Source organism: Ovis canadensis, chromosome 7, assembly GCF_042477335.2.
Source record: "Ovis canadensis isolate MfBH-ARS-UI-01 breed Bighorn chromosome 7, ARS-UI_OviCan_v2, whole genome shotgun sequence".
Taxonomy (NCBI): Eukaryota; Metazoa; Chordata; class Mammalia; order Artiodactyla; family Bovidae; genus Ovis; species Ovis canadensis.
In genome coordinates, this window is record NC_091251.1 from 86,224,602 (window position 1) to 86,241,119 (window position 16,518).

General features: G+C 39.6%; 1 protein-coding gene across 7 annotated transcripts in view; it reads right to left on the minus strand.

The window, feature by feature from the left end:
* Window positions 1-16,518, minus strand: part of WDR89 (WD repeat domain 89) — a 48,538-nt gene that overhangs the window by 2,306 nt on the left and 29,714 nt on the right. The window lies entirely within an intron of this gene.

Below are 16,518 nucleotides of genomic sequence, written 5' to 3' on the forward strand. Positions count from 1 at the left end.
CACCACACTAGATTGCTTCTCAATGGTAGGTTGTACATAGAACAACTTTCAGGCCAGAAAAATATGCATAAAGTCTAGTGCCTTTATCCCAAGTTTTTCTATCTTGGTTTCACCAAATGAATATTCTTGCCAGCCTCACAAATTCACATTTTCATTCTTAAGGTGAAATGCTTTTTTTTTTTTCCTGTTGCTTTAGTGATAGCTTTTTAGCTGTCTTTTCATCTTTACAAGGAGAAATGAATATGAACTCAAGAGTGGTTAGAAAGATTAACTGAAATAATGTGTCTGGCAGATCACGGTGCACATTCAACAAATGTTACATAAAAATGACCAGGATTACCATTACCAATAACACTAACACCACATGGTAGAGAATTCAAACCATCAGAGTGGCTCCAAACAGCACAATTAAACAAACAGGCAAAATATATTAAAAGTTGGATTGAGGTTCAAAAGAATAAGCATCTTCTCCAACTTTAAATTTTGAATACTTTAAAACTTACAAAAGTTGAAAGAATAGTACAATGGACACCCACACACATACACACAGTCTTTCACCTCCGAGGATCACCAACTTGCTTTCTTCTATCTCTATAAACACAAACACATGCATTTTTGATGGCCTATTTGAAAGTGAACTGCAGACAAAATATCATTTCACTCCTAAATACTTTGACACAGAGAACCTCCCCAATCTTCTGTTTTCTTAACACTGAATTTTTTTAAAAGTCCGGCCAGTTGTCTCATAAAATGTCCTATATTCTAGATTTTTCTAATTGTCTTCTCTTTGAGATTAGATTCCAGTTTAACATTGTTATCAGGGATACAATTTATGTGATGCTGCTGCTACTGCTGCTGCTTAGTCACTTCAGTCGTGTCTGACTCTGTGCGACCCCATAGACAGCAGCCCACCAGGCTCCCCCGTCCCTGGGATTCTCCAGGCAAGAACACTGGAGTGGGTTGCCATTTACTTCTCCAATGCATGAAAGTGAAAAGTGAAAGTGAAGTCGCTCAGTCGTGTCCGACTCTTAGCGATCCTGTGGACTGCAGCCTACCAGGCTCCTCCGTCCATGGATTTTCCAGGCAGGAACACTGGAGTGGGGTGCCATTGCTTTCTCCATTGTCTGATGCTGGGGACTTCTTATTGCATCACATCATAGAGGCTCATAATAACAACTTTGATCACTTCCTTAAGTTGCTGGTGCTCAAACTGTCTCTGACCTGACCACTGAGAAACTCCTTAGGCCAGCTTCTGTGTGCTTGTGATATGTCATTATCACAATTAGTCTGTAAGTCCCTACACGGAACAACTCTGTATAAGAATAAGCTAAGTCCGAAAATGGTGAGCTTCCTTTAAGTATTCAGAGACTAGAAGACCATTTACCTCCAGAGCATAACTGTTGGTTTTAAAACCAGATAGGTTAAATGGCCTTCTCTCCTTGAACACGTCATGCTTCTGTCTCAGGACTGCGGCAGCAGCTGCTTCTCTGTCTGGAATACTATCTATACATTTTTTGTGTGAGTAACTCCTGCCTGTTATTCAGGTCTCAATATGTTACCTCCCCAGAGAGAACTTCCCTGATCAACCAACCTAAAGCGGCAGTCACTCCCTATCATATTGCCCATTTTGTTAAATAAAAAATTTAAAATGCTTTAATTATGAACTATTTCAAATGTACAAAGAAGTGTAGAAAAAAGGAAACATACTCAAATACTGTATCACCTAGATTTAACAGATGTTAACATTTTGCCACATTTGCCTCAGTTTTTTATTTAAAGAAATGAAACGACAGATACAACTTCTATGATTAAGAAATTCTAAAAATGGCGTCACATTTATATGTATCTTTGCTACAATTTGCTCTTTTCACTCAATATTTTTGAAAAACTTGATTTTACCTGACTTTCTTGCTTTTTTGTTATCAATATGGTTGCTGAATCAATGAATGAATAATTGATTCAGCTTTCATGCATAAAGAGCTGAAGAGCTCCAGGAGAAGCAGAATAAATCTAAAATGATACGTCATATGTCTGTATGTTTGCAGGGAGAGCTCTGCTTATGGAAATTAGTAACATAATGGCATTCTTTAGCAGTACTTTAAATAAAGCACAAAAAGGAAATAAAAAGACTTTATATTTGTGAAAGAAACATTATTTAACATAATTTTTTTTTTTTTACTACAAGCTATTCAACTACGTCCTAAAACGTGTGTTCACTTTAAGAGTATACTGCCTACACACTTCAAGTAAAAAATCCTTCTAAATTCCAGATAAAAAACAACTACCCATTCTTGAAATAATCAAAGTGTTAATAAGATTACAAAAGAAACAATTCTTTGCTACTGTTTCATATTGATCTCTGCATATGAAATATCAGATTGATGAGAATTTTAAACAATAAGGAAGTTGAATGCGACTTTTAAGTTAACAGTAAGTTATAGCACTATGGCTGTGCACTGCTACCCTCAAGCAATATAGCCATGCTGTACTCCTCCCCCAACAGTGTTGCCTAGAGTCTGTTTCGCATTGGAACAGTCCCCTGCAAGGCTTTAATCCAAAGGATTCTGGGATCGATGCAGGCAGAGTGGGCCCCAGATGGAATGCTACAGCAAACCAACATTTTAAGACAGCAGTGATGGTAACAATCTCACTAGTGTTCCACCTGACACACTGTTTAAATGCAGTATAGTGCTTCAAAAAAAGAGAAAGATATTAGAAGACAGGTAGATCTCACAATGCTCTCAATATTATAGAGTTTATATTCATTTGTCCACAGGTACAAATAGTAAAATATTACTTTAATCTCCTTGGGAAAAGATGAAAACCTCTGACTTACGTTTTAACACATTAATATGCCTATGCAAATGAGCCATATTTGAAGTATAACTTCCAAGGTTACACAGTTAATCTTAATTTTACATACTAATGAATCATTGTTAAATGATAAATAAACCTTTTACTTCTATGTATGCCCTTATCTGAAGGGTTTGTTTTTTTTTTTTGGCATGATCCTCTTCCCACTCTCCATAGTCTCTCTTTTCTTCTCACTCAGTCACCTCATTGAAATTCATGTTTTCAAGTGCCACCTACATGCCAATAAGCTCACCTATTTACAAGTCCATTTTTCCAAGTGTCAACTAGCCATCTCTCCTTGAATCCCACTACAACTCCAAGTTAAACTGATTATTTGTGCTTCCCCTCTGTGAAACATTCTCCGTAAAAATAAAACCAAATTATGCTTTTCAATGTTCTCCATGTTGGTCGATGGTATTGGCACCATGACAACACTCTCATCTACTTAGTTACCTAAGCCAGAATCTCTGGGGAATATCCAGTTCTCCTACTCAGGCTCTCATCAAATCCCTTTTCAAATCTTTTGCTGCAGGCTACTAACTGAAGTATAAGGTTCAATCTATTTCTGGAGATCAAAACAATATTGACAACTTCACACGGTTCAACCTAACAAAAATGTATAAAGAGAACAAATAAGATTAACCGTAATTTTAATATTTTCTCTATTTGTTTCTGTTAGATACATAAAAGGAAGCTAAGTTAGCATTTTAGACCTCAACAGGCTAGTGAGAGCTGAGGATGCCTTTCTTATACTAATGCACACACACAAATGAAAAAGGGCACAAATAGAAAAGAACAGAAAAGAATACTGAAGCAAAGAATAGGGAGGAGAAAAGAACAGAAATGAAGATAAGCCCAAAGAGAACAGAACAGAAAAGAGAAGGGAAGGCAGTTACTGCCACCACCTCTTAATTCACACTGCACTTTGTACTTTACCAATATTGAGATGAGACAAGGAGGAAAAGTCCAGAAAAAGGAAGTTCAGTAGAGTCTAAAGCCGTGTTGGCTAAAAAGTTTTCATTAAGCCATCTTGAAACACATTAGATAGAAAATGCTCATTAATCTCTAATCTGAGGAACAGTCCTTAGATAATAGAGAGCTGATTTACTTGTTAACAACATCCCTAAACATTAAGTATTTCTTCTGGGGCTTTTGCCTTAGTACGATTTAAGTTATCTTTATCAATCAAAATGTTCTTTTATTTTACTTCCTATTAAAATAAACCCAACAAAGTGTTATTTCTATATATAAAGTACATTCAAAATACATCAAACTGCAACTAGGCATTCCTCTTATTCTTGAATTGACCAAGTTTGAATATGAAATCTGAAGGACAGCCTCAGTTCAGTTCAGTTCAGTTCAGTCGTTCAGTCGTGTCCGACTCTTTGCGACCCCATGAATCGCAGCATGCCAGGCCTCCCTGTCTGTCACCATCTCCCGGAGTTCACTCAGACTCACATCCATGGAGTCCGTGATGCCATCCAGACATCTCATCCTCAGTCGTCCCCTTCTCCTCCTGCCCCCAATTCCTTCCAGCATCAGAGTCTTTTCCAACGAGTCAACTCTTCGCATGAGGTGGCCAAAGTACTGGAGTTTCAGCTTCAGCATCATTCCTTCCAATGAGCACCCAGGACTGATCTCCTTCAGAATGGACTGGTTGGATCTCCTTGCAGTCCAAGGGACTTGCAAGAGTCTTCTCCAACACCACAGTTCAAAAGCATCAATTCTTTGGTGCTCTGCCTTCTTCACAGTCCAACTCTCACATCCATACATGACCACAGGAAAAACCATAGCCTTGACTAGACGGACCTTAGTCGGCAAAGTAATGTCTCTGCTTCTGAATATACTATCTAGATTGGTCATAACTTTCCTTCCAAGGAGTAAGCATCTTTTAATTTCATGGCTGCAGTCACCATCTGCAGTGATTTTGGAGCCCCCCAAAATAAAGTCTGACACTGTTTCCACTGTTTCCCCATCTATTTCCCATGAAGTGATGGGACCGGATGCCATGATCTTCATTTTCTGAATGTTGAGCTTTAAGCCAACTGTTTCGCTCTCCTCTTTCACTTTCATCAAGAGGCTTTTTAGTTCCTCTTCACTTTCTGCCATAAGGGTGATGTCATCTGCATATCTGAGGTTATTGATATTTCTCCTGGCAATCTTGATTCCAGCTTGTGTTTCTTCCAGTCCAGCGTTTCTCATGATGTACTCTGCATAGAAGTTAAATAAGCAGGGTGACAATATACAGCCTTGACGTACTCCTTTTCCTATTTGGAACCAGTCTATTGTTCCATGTCCAGTTCTAACTGTTTCTTCCTGACCTGCATACAGATTTCTCAAGAGGCAGGTTAGGTGGTCTGGTATTCCCATCTCTTTCAGAATTTTCCACAGTTGATTGTGATCCACACAGTCAAAGGCTTTGGCATAGTCAATAAAGCAGAAATAGATGTTTTTCTGGAACTCTCTTGCTTTATCCATGATCCAGCGGATGTTGGCAATTTGATCTCTGGTTCCTCTGCCTTTTCTAAAACCAGCTTGAACATCAGGGAGTTCACGGTTCACATATTGCTGAAGCCTGGCTTGGAGAATTTTGAACATTACTTTACTAGCATGTGAAATGAGTACAATTGTGTGGTAGTTTGAGCATTCTTTGGCATTGCCTTTCTTTGGATTGGAATGACAACTGACCTTTTCCAGTCTTGTGGCCACTGCTGAGTTTTCCAAATTTGCTGGCATATTGAGTGTAGCACTTTCACAGCATCATCTTTCAGGATCTGAAACAGCTCAACTGAAATTCCATCACCTCCACTAGCTTTGGTTGTAGTGATGCTTTCTAAAGCCCACTTGACTTCACATTCCAAGACGTCTGGCTCTAGATTAGTGATCACATCATCATCATTATCTGGGTCATGAAGATCTTTTTGGTATAGTTCTTCCGTGTATTCCTACCACCTCTTCTTAATATCTTCTGCTTCTGTTAGGTCCACACCATTTCCATCCTTTATAGAGCCCATCTTTGTGTGAAATGTTCCCTTGGTATCTCTAATTTTCTTGAAGAGATCTCTAGTCTTTCCCATTCTGTTCTTTTCCTCTATTTATTTGCATTGATTACTGAAGAAGGCTTTCTTATCTCTTCTTGCTATTCTTTGGAACTCTGCATTCAGATGCTTATATCTTTCCTTTTCTCCTTTGCTTTTCACCTCTCTTCTTTTCACAGCTATTTGTAAGGCCTCCCCAGACAGCCATTTTGCTTTTTCCATTTCTTTTCCATGGGGATGGCCTTGATCCCTGTCTCCTGTACACTGTCACGAACCTCATTCCATAGTTCATCAGGCACTCTATCTATCAGATCTAGGCCCTTAAATCTATTTCTCACTTCCACTGTATAATCATAAGGGATTTGATTTAGGTCATACCTGAATGGTCTAGCGGTTTTCCTTACTTTCTTCAATTTGAGTCTGAATTTGGTAATAAGGAGTTCATGATCTGAGCCACAGTCAGCCCCTGGTCTTGTTTTTGCTGACTGTATAGAGCTTCTCCATCTTTGGCTGCAAAGAATATAATCAATCTGATTTCAGTGTTGACCATCTGGTGATGTCCATGTATAGAGTCTTCTCTTGTGTTGTTGGAAGAGGGTATTTGCTATGACCAGTGCATTTTCTTGGCAAAACTCTGTTAGTCTTTGCCCTGCTTCATTCCATATTCCAAGGCCAAATTTGCCTGTTACTCCAGGTGTTTCTTGACTTCCTACTTTTGCATTCCAGTCCCCTATAATGAAAAGGACATATTTTTTGGGTGTTAGTTCTAAAACGTCTTGTAGGTCTTTATAAAACCGTTCAACTTCAGTTTCTTCAGCGTTACTGGTTGGGGCATAGACTTGGATAACTATGATATTGAATGGTTTGCCTTGGAGACAAATAGAGATCATTCTGTCGTTTTTGAGATTGCATCCAAGTACTGCATTTTGGACTCTTTTGTTGACCATGATGGCTACTCCATTTCTTCTGAGGGATTCCTGCCCGCAGTAGTAGATATAATGGTCATCTGAGTTAAATTCACCCATTCCAGTCCATTTTAGTTGGCTGATTCCTAGAATGTCGACGTTCACCCTTGCCATCTCTTGTTTGACCACTTCCAATTTGCCTTGATTCATGGACCTGACATTCCAGGTTCCTATGCAATATTGGTCTTTACAGCATCAGACCTTGCTTCTATCACCAGTCACATCCACAACTGGGTATTGTTTTTGCTTTTGCTCCATCCCTTCATTCTTTCTGGAGTTATTTCTCCACTGATCTCCAGTAGCATATTGGGCACCTAATGACCTGGGGAGTTCCTCTTTTGGTATCCTATCATTTTGCCTTTTCTAAATAATTCCATAATGGAAATGAAAGTCGCTCAGTTGTGTCCAACTCTTTGCGACCCCATGGACTATACAGTCCATGAAATTCTTCAGGCCAGAATACTGGAGTGGGTAGCCTTTCCCTTCTCTAGGGGATCTTCCCAACCCAGGGATCGAACCCAGGTCTCCTGCATTGCAGGCGTATTCTTTACCAGCTGAGCCACAAGGGAAGCTGATAATGGAAGAGGAAGTAGCTTTCTTTCCCATTTAAACAAGATGAAAAAAAGTATTAAAAGAAAACACACATTTTATACCTATTTAGAAACTATTGATTACAAAAGGCACTATACTAAAAATCTTTGGCCATGTATTATTGTGTAGGAAGTCAGAAATGAGGAGCATGTTTAGAAATGGATGCATTTCTATCTTTCTGGTATGAATGTTCATCATACTTGAAAGATTTGACAACATAAGCAACAAATACTACTACATTTTTCTACTAAAGAATAACAGTTGTATTTAAACTACATGTTGGATAAAGGACTCGTTTTCTTTTGAAACAATTTATCAGACTTGGGTCAGAAAACCAAATTCCCCACAGCTGATACTTAATATTGCCCATTGACCACAAGGAACTCTGATGACGGTAAAATGCAGAGATTCAGCTAATGTCCTAAATGTAGGGAGAAGCTAAATGAGAAAAGTCATTCAGAGATGGTCTTTAACAACAACACAGTCCACATTAATAATGTAACGACAATAATACTGAAACAACTAGCAAGGTGGGCTAGGACGACAGAGGCTTGTAGAAAAGAAAACAATCATAATTGGTATTCAACAAATGCTAGACTGTGTGCTGGAAACTTACATCTAGTATTTTTTTTAAATCTTAATCATTTAACCCTATGAAATAGGCATTTTTATCACCATTTTATAGAAGAAACTGAAGCTCAGAAAAACTGAGTAACTTGCCAATGCTTTCACAGGTAATAAGCAGAAAATACAGGGAGAGTCTGATCTGAAACTCAAATTGTAACTTCAAAATCTGTGAACCTGTGTTCATTTCAATTCTATGCTATTCTTCTTCTGTGTAAGTACTAAAATATTAGTGTTGACTTTAATTAAAGAATATGCCTATTAGGCTTTGAGAGGAGGAATTACACATCAGCATAAGCAGATGGAGAAAAAAAGGGAGCAAGATGATTGCAAACACACACACCAACATGGAAAAAGGCTATAGTAAGTGAAAGTGAAAGTCAAGTCGCTCAGTCGTGTCCGACTCTTTGCGACCCCATGGACTGTAGCCCACCAGGCTCCTCTGTCCATGGGATTCTCCAGGCAAGAATACTGGAGTGGGTTGCCATTTCCTTCTCCAGGGGATCTTCCTGACCCAGGGATTGAACCCAGGTCTCCTGCATTGCAGGCAGATACTTTAACCTCTGAGCTACCAGGGAAGCCTGATACTGAACCACTGGCTAAAATCCATGAGCCTTATTCTTCCACCATGAAAATCAAGAGTGGACAAAGTGCTGCTCTGAGCTTAGAAGGGGACAAATTTACTCTTTTCCATCCCAGCTGGACATACATCAGAATCCTCTGGAGCTCAAAAACACAAAACTGGCCATTCTCTCCAACCCCTAACTACCAAGTTAGAATTCCTGTTTAAGAGGGAGTGGACCTTTATTTTAAAGCGATTTGTATAGATTTTGTTGAGAACTGCAGATACAGTCATTCATTAGCTCACACTAAGAACTTGGCAGGTATTTCACATACGTTTTTCTATGTTTTATGACTGAATTCAGACAGGTTTAGTCACAGAAACTATATGGTGGACAGGAGAGAGGAAGAGTTCACCACAGGGAGATTCTAAAAGCCTGCCTTTCCAGTGTTCTTGCCCATCCTGATGTCTTCTTACCTTGCCACTCTTCCTACTGGGCCCTCTGACTCTTCCAAATTAAGTTACAGGTGAATCCTCCATTAGCTAAGTACAGAGCAACACAGACATGTGCACAGAACCTCACTGGAGCCCCCCCTGCCCCCAAAAAAGATTTTTATTTTTCTATTTTGTCACCACAAGTTCCTTGTAAACATAAAACTTTTGTAATTTGAACAAAAACCAAACCCATAATTCTCTCCTAGGATGAGTTTGATGCTGTAAGGATAATACCAAGTAAGTGCACAAATGCCGCAAGATGCAAAATTAACTGAAAACGGTCATTCTTCCTGAAATTTCTCTTAAAACAGCAGAGAAGTAAAAGCAATGCTGCCACCTAGTAACCATCACTTTTCATTTTTGGGGGTTCCATTTTTAATCACAGACTTTGTATGGACTAGGGCATAGTAAAAGAACCCCTATGCAACCTGTTATTCACCACAATTACACTCCTCAAAAGTTATTATTAGGGGCAGAGGGGTCATTTATATATCATATTTTATTTGAAGGGCAATTAGGAAAGTCTAGAGGCCAACTAGTATGAGGGAAACCCTCCACCCACCCCTCTTCCCTCTCCATGCGGCATCAACATGGTTTCGGGGTTGACCACAGGCCCAGAACTGAATTCTGATTAACCTAATCATAGCAATGCCATTCCTTTTAACCTGTAATTGGTAAAGAAATCTTACATTTTTGCCAATTCAACACATGTATCCCCCTCTCAACTATAATCTGTGCACATGTGAAACACAAATTTGAAAGTGCACCCAATCCAACCAGTGGAAAGAACTTTTATTCCATGTTTATGAGATTCAGCATTTCCTGACTATTTAAGTAAATTTGCAGTAGAGTTTTTGTTAATGCAGTCAGAACCACCCAAACTAATTAGAGATAAAGTCTTGGGTTTTATTACCAAGACTTCATTGTTCATTATTCTGACTTAATGTAAGAGGCTTCTAAAAGAAAGACTTAGGAAACATATTTTAAAAAGTTAAATTTCACTCATTTTAAAGAGAGGGATTTTGAAAATTTGTTCCCTTTAGAACATTCTATCCTCTCCCTTTCCTATCTTTTTATTTTTTTTCCTATCTTTTTACTTGTTTGTTTGTTGTTTTTTTCCAAAAATAAAAGGGAAAAAAATAGGATACTAAAAGGAATTGTCAGAAGACTATAAAAATCTATGCCAAGTAATACTTGTAGGATCCTTGATTCTAAAGACATCAACAACAACAACAAAAAATGAACCACTGAAATGATACAACATTTTAAAACTTAATATAAAACTCTATCTGCTAAGTTTCTGTGTATTTTTAAATTAATCTATTTTTGAAGATCTAAAATAGCCCCATATCAAACATATCAAATTAAGTGAGTGTTTTTTTAAGATTGTTTCATTTCATAATGAAAAATACATTTCTAAACAGCAAATGAACTTCAATACGTTTTAGAAGAGAATATACTTTCACTGAAGTGAAACTCAAGTTCTCAGTCAACTGCTCCAAGATTCTTTAAGTGAAAGCGAAGTCACTCAGTCGTGCCCAACTCTTTGCGACCCCATGGATAGTAGCCTGCACCAAGCTCCTCCGTCCATGGGGTTTTCAAGGCAAGAGTACTGGAGTGGGTTGCCATTTCCTTCTCCAGGGAATCTTCCCAACCCAGGGATCAAACCCAGGTCTCTCGCTGAGCCACCAGGGAAGTTAGGTACCAATTAGAGAGGCTTAATATCTATCCTATTAAAAATACCCTTTGATCTCCTTGGAAAAATGGCCTGAATCTAGGTCTCGGACAGGGAAACTAGAAGATGAGCCTAAAGCAACAAATAGTGCCCAAAAGTAAAGAAGTGATTAAAAAAAAAAAAGATGCAAGAGCTATGATCTCCCACTGGTCACTCTAGACCAATCTGAGCAGCAAAATAACACTGGGTTATAATCTAAAGAATAAGATAAAAAAGAATAAATAGCCATGAATCCATATTGATAAAAATAAATGACTCTCCTCTCCTGGAGTATAGGCTGGACTTAATTATTTGCTTCCAAAGAACAGAGTAAGGAAGGAGTAAAAAGAGACTTTAACTAGAGAAAACCAGAAGATACCGCCTTAAAAAACCAATCAAGGTTAATATCAGTTCAGTCAGTTCAGTTCAGTTGCTCAGTCGTGTCCGACTCTTTGTGACCCCATGAATCGCAGCATGCCAGGCCTCCCTGTCCATCACCATCTCCCAGAGTTCACCCAGACTCATGGCCATCCAGCCATCTTATCCTCAGTCATCCCCTTCTCCTCCTGCCCCCAATCCCTCCCAGCATCAGAGTCTTTTCCAGTGAGTCAACTCTTCTCATGAGGTGGCCAAAGTACTGGAGCTTCAGCTTTAGCATCATTCCTTCCAAAGAAATCCCAGGGCTGATCTCCTTCAGAATGGACTGGTTGGATCTCCTTGAAGTCTCCTTGGGACTCTCAAGAGTCTTCTCCAACACCACAGTTTAAAAGCATCAATTCTTTGATGCTCAGCCCTCTTCACAGTCCAACTCTCACATCCATACATGACCACAGGAAAAACCATAGCCCTGACTAGACGGACCTTAGTCGGCAAAGTAATTTCTCTGCTTTTGGTTAACATCACTGGTGGTAAATTATGTTGATGTCACTTGCCCCCTGATGTGATGTGATGACATTCTGTGACATTCTTCTCAAAACTTCACATGTGTCTGAGTGCTAAGTCACTTCAGTTGTGTCTGACTCTGCAACCCTATGGACTGTAGCCCTCTGGTTTTCTCTGTCTATGGGATTCTCCAGGCAAGAATACTGGGGTAGGTTGCCATGCCCTCCTTCAGGGGATCTTCCCAACCCCAGGGTTGAACTTATGTCTCCTGCAGCTCCTGCACTGCAGGCAGATTCTTATTTTTTTTTCAATTGGAGGCTAATTACTTCACAATGTTGTAGTGGTTTTGCCATACAGTGACATGCAGGCAGATTCTTTACTGCTGAGCCACTGGGGAAGCCCCCCAAAATTCATAACCCCAGTCTATTCTTGGGAAAACATCAAACACAACTGAGGGACAACCTACAAATATGTGGCTAGTACTCTTCAAGTTTCAAAGCCATGAAAAAGAAGGAAGGTCTGAGAGATTGGTGGTATTCTTGATTAGATTAGTGATATTCTTGATTAGATTCTTAACCAAAAATAGAAATCAGTGGGAAAACCAGTTAAATCCAGATAAATTCTGTACTTTAGTTAATAGTATTATACCAGTGTTAATTCTGGTTTTGACAAATGTAGCATGGCTATGTGAAGGGTACAGAAGGGTGAAGGAGGGCTGCCTACTATATTTCCAAGGTCTCCACACTGAGTTTAAGACATGAGAAGCAGCCCATAGGAATAGATATATCTGGGATTTGGTACAGGATATTCACGGGATCCCAGAAGGGAAAAGAGTCCAGGTTCCCCAGCAAAGATTGCCTCAGCCCTAGCCTGTGATGACTTTTTGCCAGTAGTAGTGAAGCAATGGTTGTATTTGGGTCAGGTGATCAAAAGGTGATGCCTTCTTCACCTTCTCTTCATCCACCTGCTGGCTGGATGCAGAGGATTCCAAGGCCCTGAAGAATGGTTGAGTCAAGCGTCCCTGGTGGTGCAGTGGATAGGAATCCACTTGCCAGTGCAGGAATCACGGGTTCGATCCCTGGTCCAGGAGGATCCCACAAGCCACAGAGCAACTAAGCCTGAGTGCCACAACTACTGAAGCCCTCACACTGAGAATCTGTGCTCTGCAACAAGAGATGCCACCGCAATGAGAAACCCGAGCACTACACAGAAGGCTCAGTGCAACCAAAGAAAAAGAATGTTTGAGTCATAAAATGAAAGGAGTCTGATTCTGCCAATCACCACAGAAAAACCTACATCTGACTGCATCAATTAATCAGCAATGTGGATGCTACCTGAAACTTTTTAATCTCATTCATCTTTTCTTTGGGTTAACTCAAAGGGAATTTGCAAAGGAACTCATATTAAAGAAACACCTAAATTCTAGCTATTTCTTTCATTTTATGTTTTTGTTAATTAAACCCAAGTTAAATGCAATACTATTCAGAGCAAATATATACTAATAAATATTATATAAAATATATAAATATTATATTTAATAAAATTATTCCTATTCATGCATGCTTCTGTTCATCTTATCTGTATATACACAAGAAAGGTCTTGGAATAATGTTCATAAAATGTATTTCAAGTATCTGGAGTGTGTGTGTGTATGTATGTCTGTGTGTATGGAGGGAATATGTTGCCTTTTCAGTACTTTTTCTATATTATTAAAATTTTTAATGATGATATAATCCCATAACTACTATATGTTCATTAAACTGATAAGAAAAGCACAGCTAACATGCAGCTAACCTAGAGGGTGGGATGGGGTGGGAGGTGGGAGGGAGGTTCTGAAAAAGCTGGCTTCTGAACTCAAGTATTCTTGTTCCAGAGCCCTACTACTACTACTAAGCCACTTCAGTCGTGTCCAACTCTGTGCGACCCCATAGACGGCAGCCCACCAGGCTCCCCCGTCCCTGGGATTCTCCAGGCAAGAACACTGGAGTGGGTTGCCATTTCCTTCTCCAATGCATGAAAGTGAAAAGTGAAAGGGAAGTCGCTCAGTTGTGTCCAACCCTCAGTGGCCCCATGGACTGCAGCCTTCCAGGCTCCTCCGTCCATGGGATTTTCCAGGCAAGAGTACTGGAGTGGGGAACTCCTATACTATACTATCTCTATCATAAGCACTTAGCATTTTAGAAATAGGTGTAGGCTATGTTGCTGCTGCTGCTGCTAAGTCGCTTTAGTCATGTCCGACTCTGTGTGACTCCACAGACGGCAGCCCACCAGGCTCCTCGGTTCACAGGATTCCCTGGGCAAGAATACCAGATTGGGTTGCCATTTCCTTCTCTGTAGGCTATGTTATCTATATAATAAACATACACTATACTTATTTTTTAAGGGAAGAGGTGTTAGCAGAGAATTTGGAAGAAGTAACTGCTGATATCTCATGACATGTGCTACTGGCAAGGTTGATGGCAAATGGGAAAAATCTGATGGTAGTTAAAAAAGTTCTATACTGGACATTACAGAACAGTCACTCCTATGCATTACCAATATGTCCTAGAGAATATCTTGGGATAAAAAGCAAGCACTGGCTTAATGTCAGGTAAATGTTTCTCAGAAAACTTTCATATAACAAATGTAGAGAAATTTGTGTGTATGTTTTAAACTAACAGAGAATTGGCTTTAAAACAATTTATCAAGAAACCATTTGTTTTATTTTTTAAATTTTTTTAAAATTTATTTTTAATTGAAGGCTAATTGCTTTACAATACTGGTTTCTGCCACATGTCAATATGAATCAGCCATAGACATACATACGTCCCTCCCTCTTGAACCTACCTCCCTCCTAACTCTCACCCCATCCAACCCTTTGGGTTGTCAAAGAACCATTTGTTTTAAATTGGGCGGAAGTGCTACATATTTAATGGAAGGTATGCTAAACTGACATCTGCTACAATTTCAGTGTAATTTCAAATATCACATTCATTAATGACTGAGACTTAATGTCTTTGTAAATTAATCCTGCTTAGTGAGACTGAATATGCTATTCTTACTCACACGAATGTTCAAGATAACTGGTTGCAGCAACATATGGTACTACATGCATTAAATACACTAAAATTCTTAGGGAGAGCACAGTTTTTAAAGTGCAAGAATTTGTTACCAAGGGAAAGGGGGGAGGGGGGAGGAAGGAATGACACACATACAGTCTCTCAAGCAGTATGAGATTATCCTTCAGCTCCCAGATATAACATTCAAAGTATCTTTTAAAAAACAGGCATTTTTCTCAGTTACATCTTGAGGTGTCCAGCTTCTCAAGTAAATCTTCCACCCCAAATCCATCCTTTATAGTAAGTCTATGAACACCCAGCTTCTTTCAAGAAGAACAATAAATTGCTTTTGCCTTTCCAGAACAACCAGCTGGTGAACCAAACAGAGAGGAACCAAACTTCCCCAATCACCAGATGTCTTAATTTGGAACAGACAGTAGCAACGTGGAAGAGTTCAAATCTTGAGTTGGTACTCTATGTTTACTACCTCTTTTTATAATTCTCAATAGATGCTTTTAAAAATTAAGCAAACGTTCTCTTTAATAACTGTGAAAAGAAAAAAGGAAGATAGGAGCGAGAACAAAAAGAATCATGGCTTATAATAGAATGATGTTAACATCAAAGAATCAGTCATTTGAATACCGTTACAGTTAGAAACCGATAAGCAATATCATTAAATCCTTATTCAGTAATTCAGAAATAATTCTCGAATGGCTGACATGACAGGCCTAAAACCCAATGGATTTAGCAAAGAACACAGGCAAAGTCCCTGCTCTCAAAAGAGGGTGGTGAAGAGACAGATATATATAGATATATAGATGATTATAACAGAAACCATGCGTGCATACTAAGGCACCTCAGTCATGTCCGACTCTGTGAGACTCTGTGAGACCCTGGGGACTATACCCTGCCAGGCTCCCCTGTCCATGGGATTTTCCAGGCAAGAATACTGGAGTGGGTTGCCATTTCCTCCTCCAGGGGATCTTCACAACCTAGGTATGGAACCCGCATCTCTTATGTCTCCTGCATTGGCAGGTGGGTTCTCTACCACTAGCGCCCCCTGGGAAGTCCTAATGGAAACAGTGATAAATATTATAAAAAATAATGTGTAAGTCAAGACATGAGACAGGAAGTGCCTTTTATTTTAGATATTTTTTTTTGATGTGGACAATTTTTGAAGTCTTTATTGAACTTGTTACAGTATTGCTTCTGCTTTACGTTTTGTTTTTTTGGCCACATGGCACATGGGATCTTAACTTCCTGACCAGGGATGGAACCTGAACCCTTTGCCTTAGAAGGTGAAGTCCTAATCCCTGGACTGTGAGGGGAGTCCCGGGAAGAGCCTTTTAGATTTGGTCATTAGAGGCAAGGCCTCTCTCATGAAGTGACATTTGAGCCGAGACCAGAATAAAATTCAGAAGCAAAGTATTGGACCATGTGAGCCAAGAGCCTCCTGGGCAAAGAAAAACAGCAGGTGCGCTGGAGCAGCTAAAGCTGCATCAGGGAAAGAAAGCGGTAAGGAATTATGGTTGAAGAGGTAGCTGGAGTCAGAGAAGAGCTTTGCAGGCCATGGTGAGGACTTCAGCTTTTACTCTCAGGTAAGGAAGCAAGCCACTGCAGGTTGACAGCAGGTGAGAAACGTTTGTGACCGATTCCTTGGCTGGCTTAGCCTGGAGAACACACCTTTGGGTAAGAATGAGGCAGTGAAAAGCCTTGTTGCACAACTGTGGACAAGAGATACGAAAAACAGGGAGAA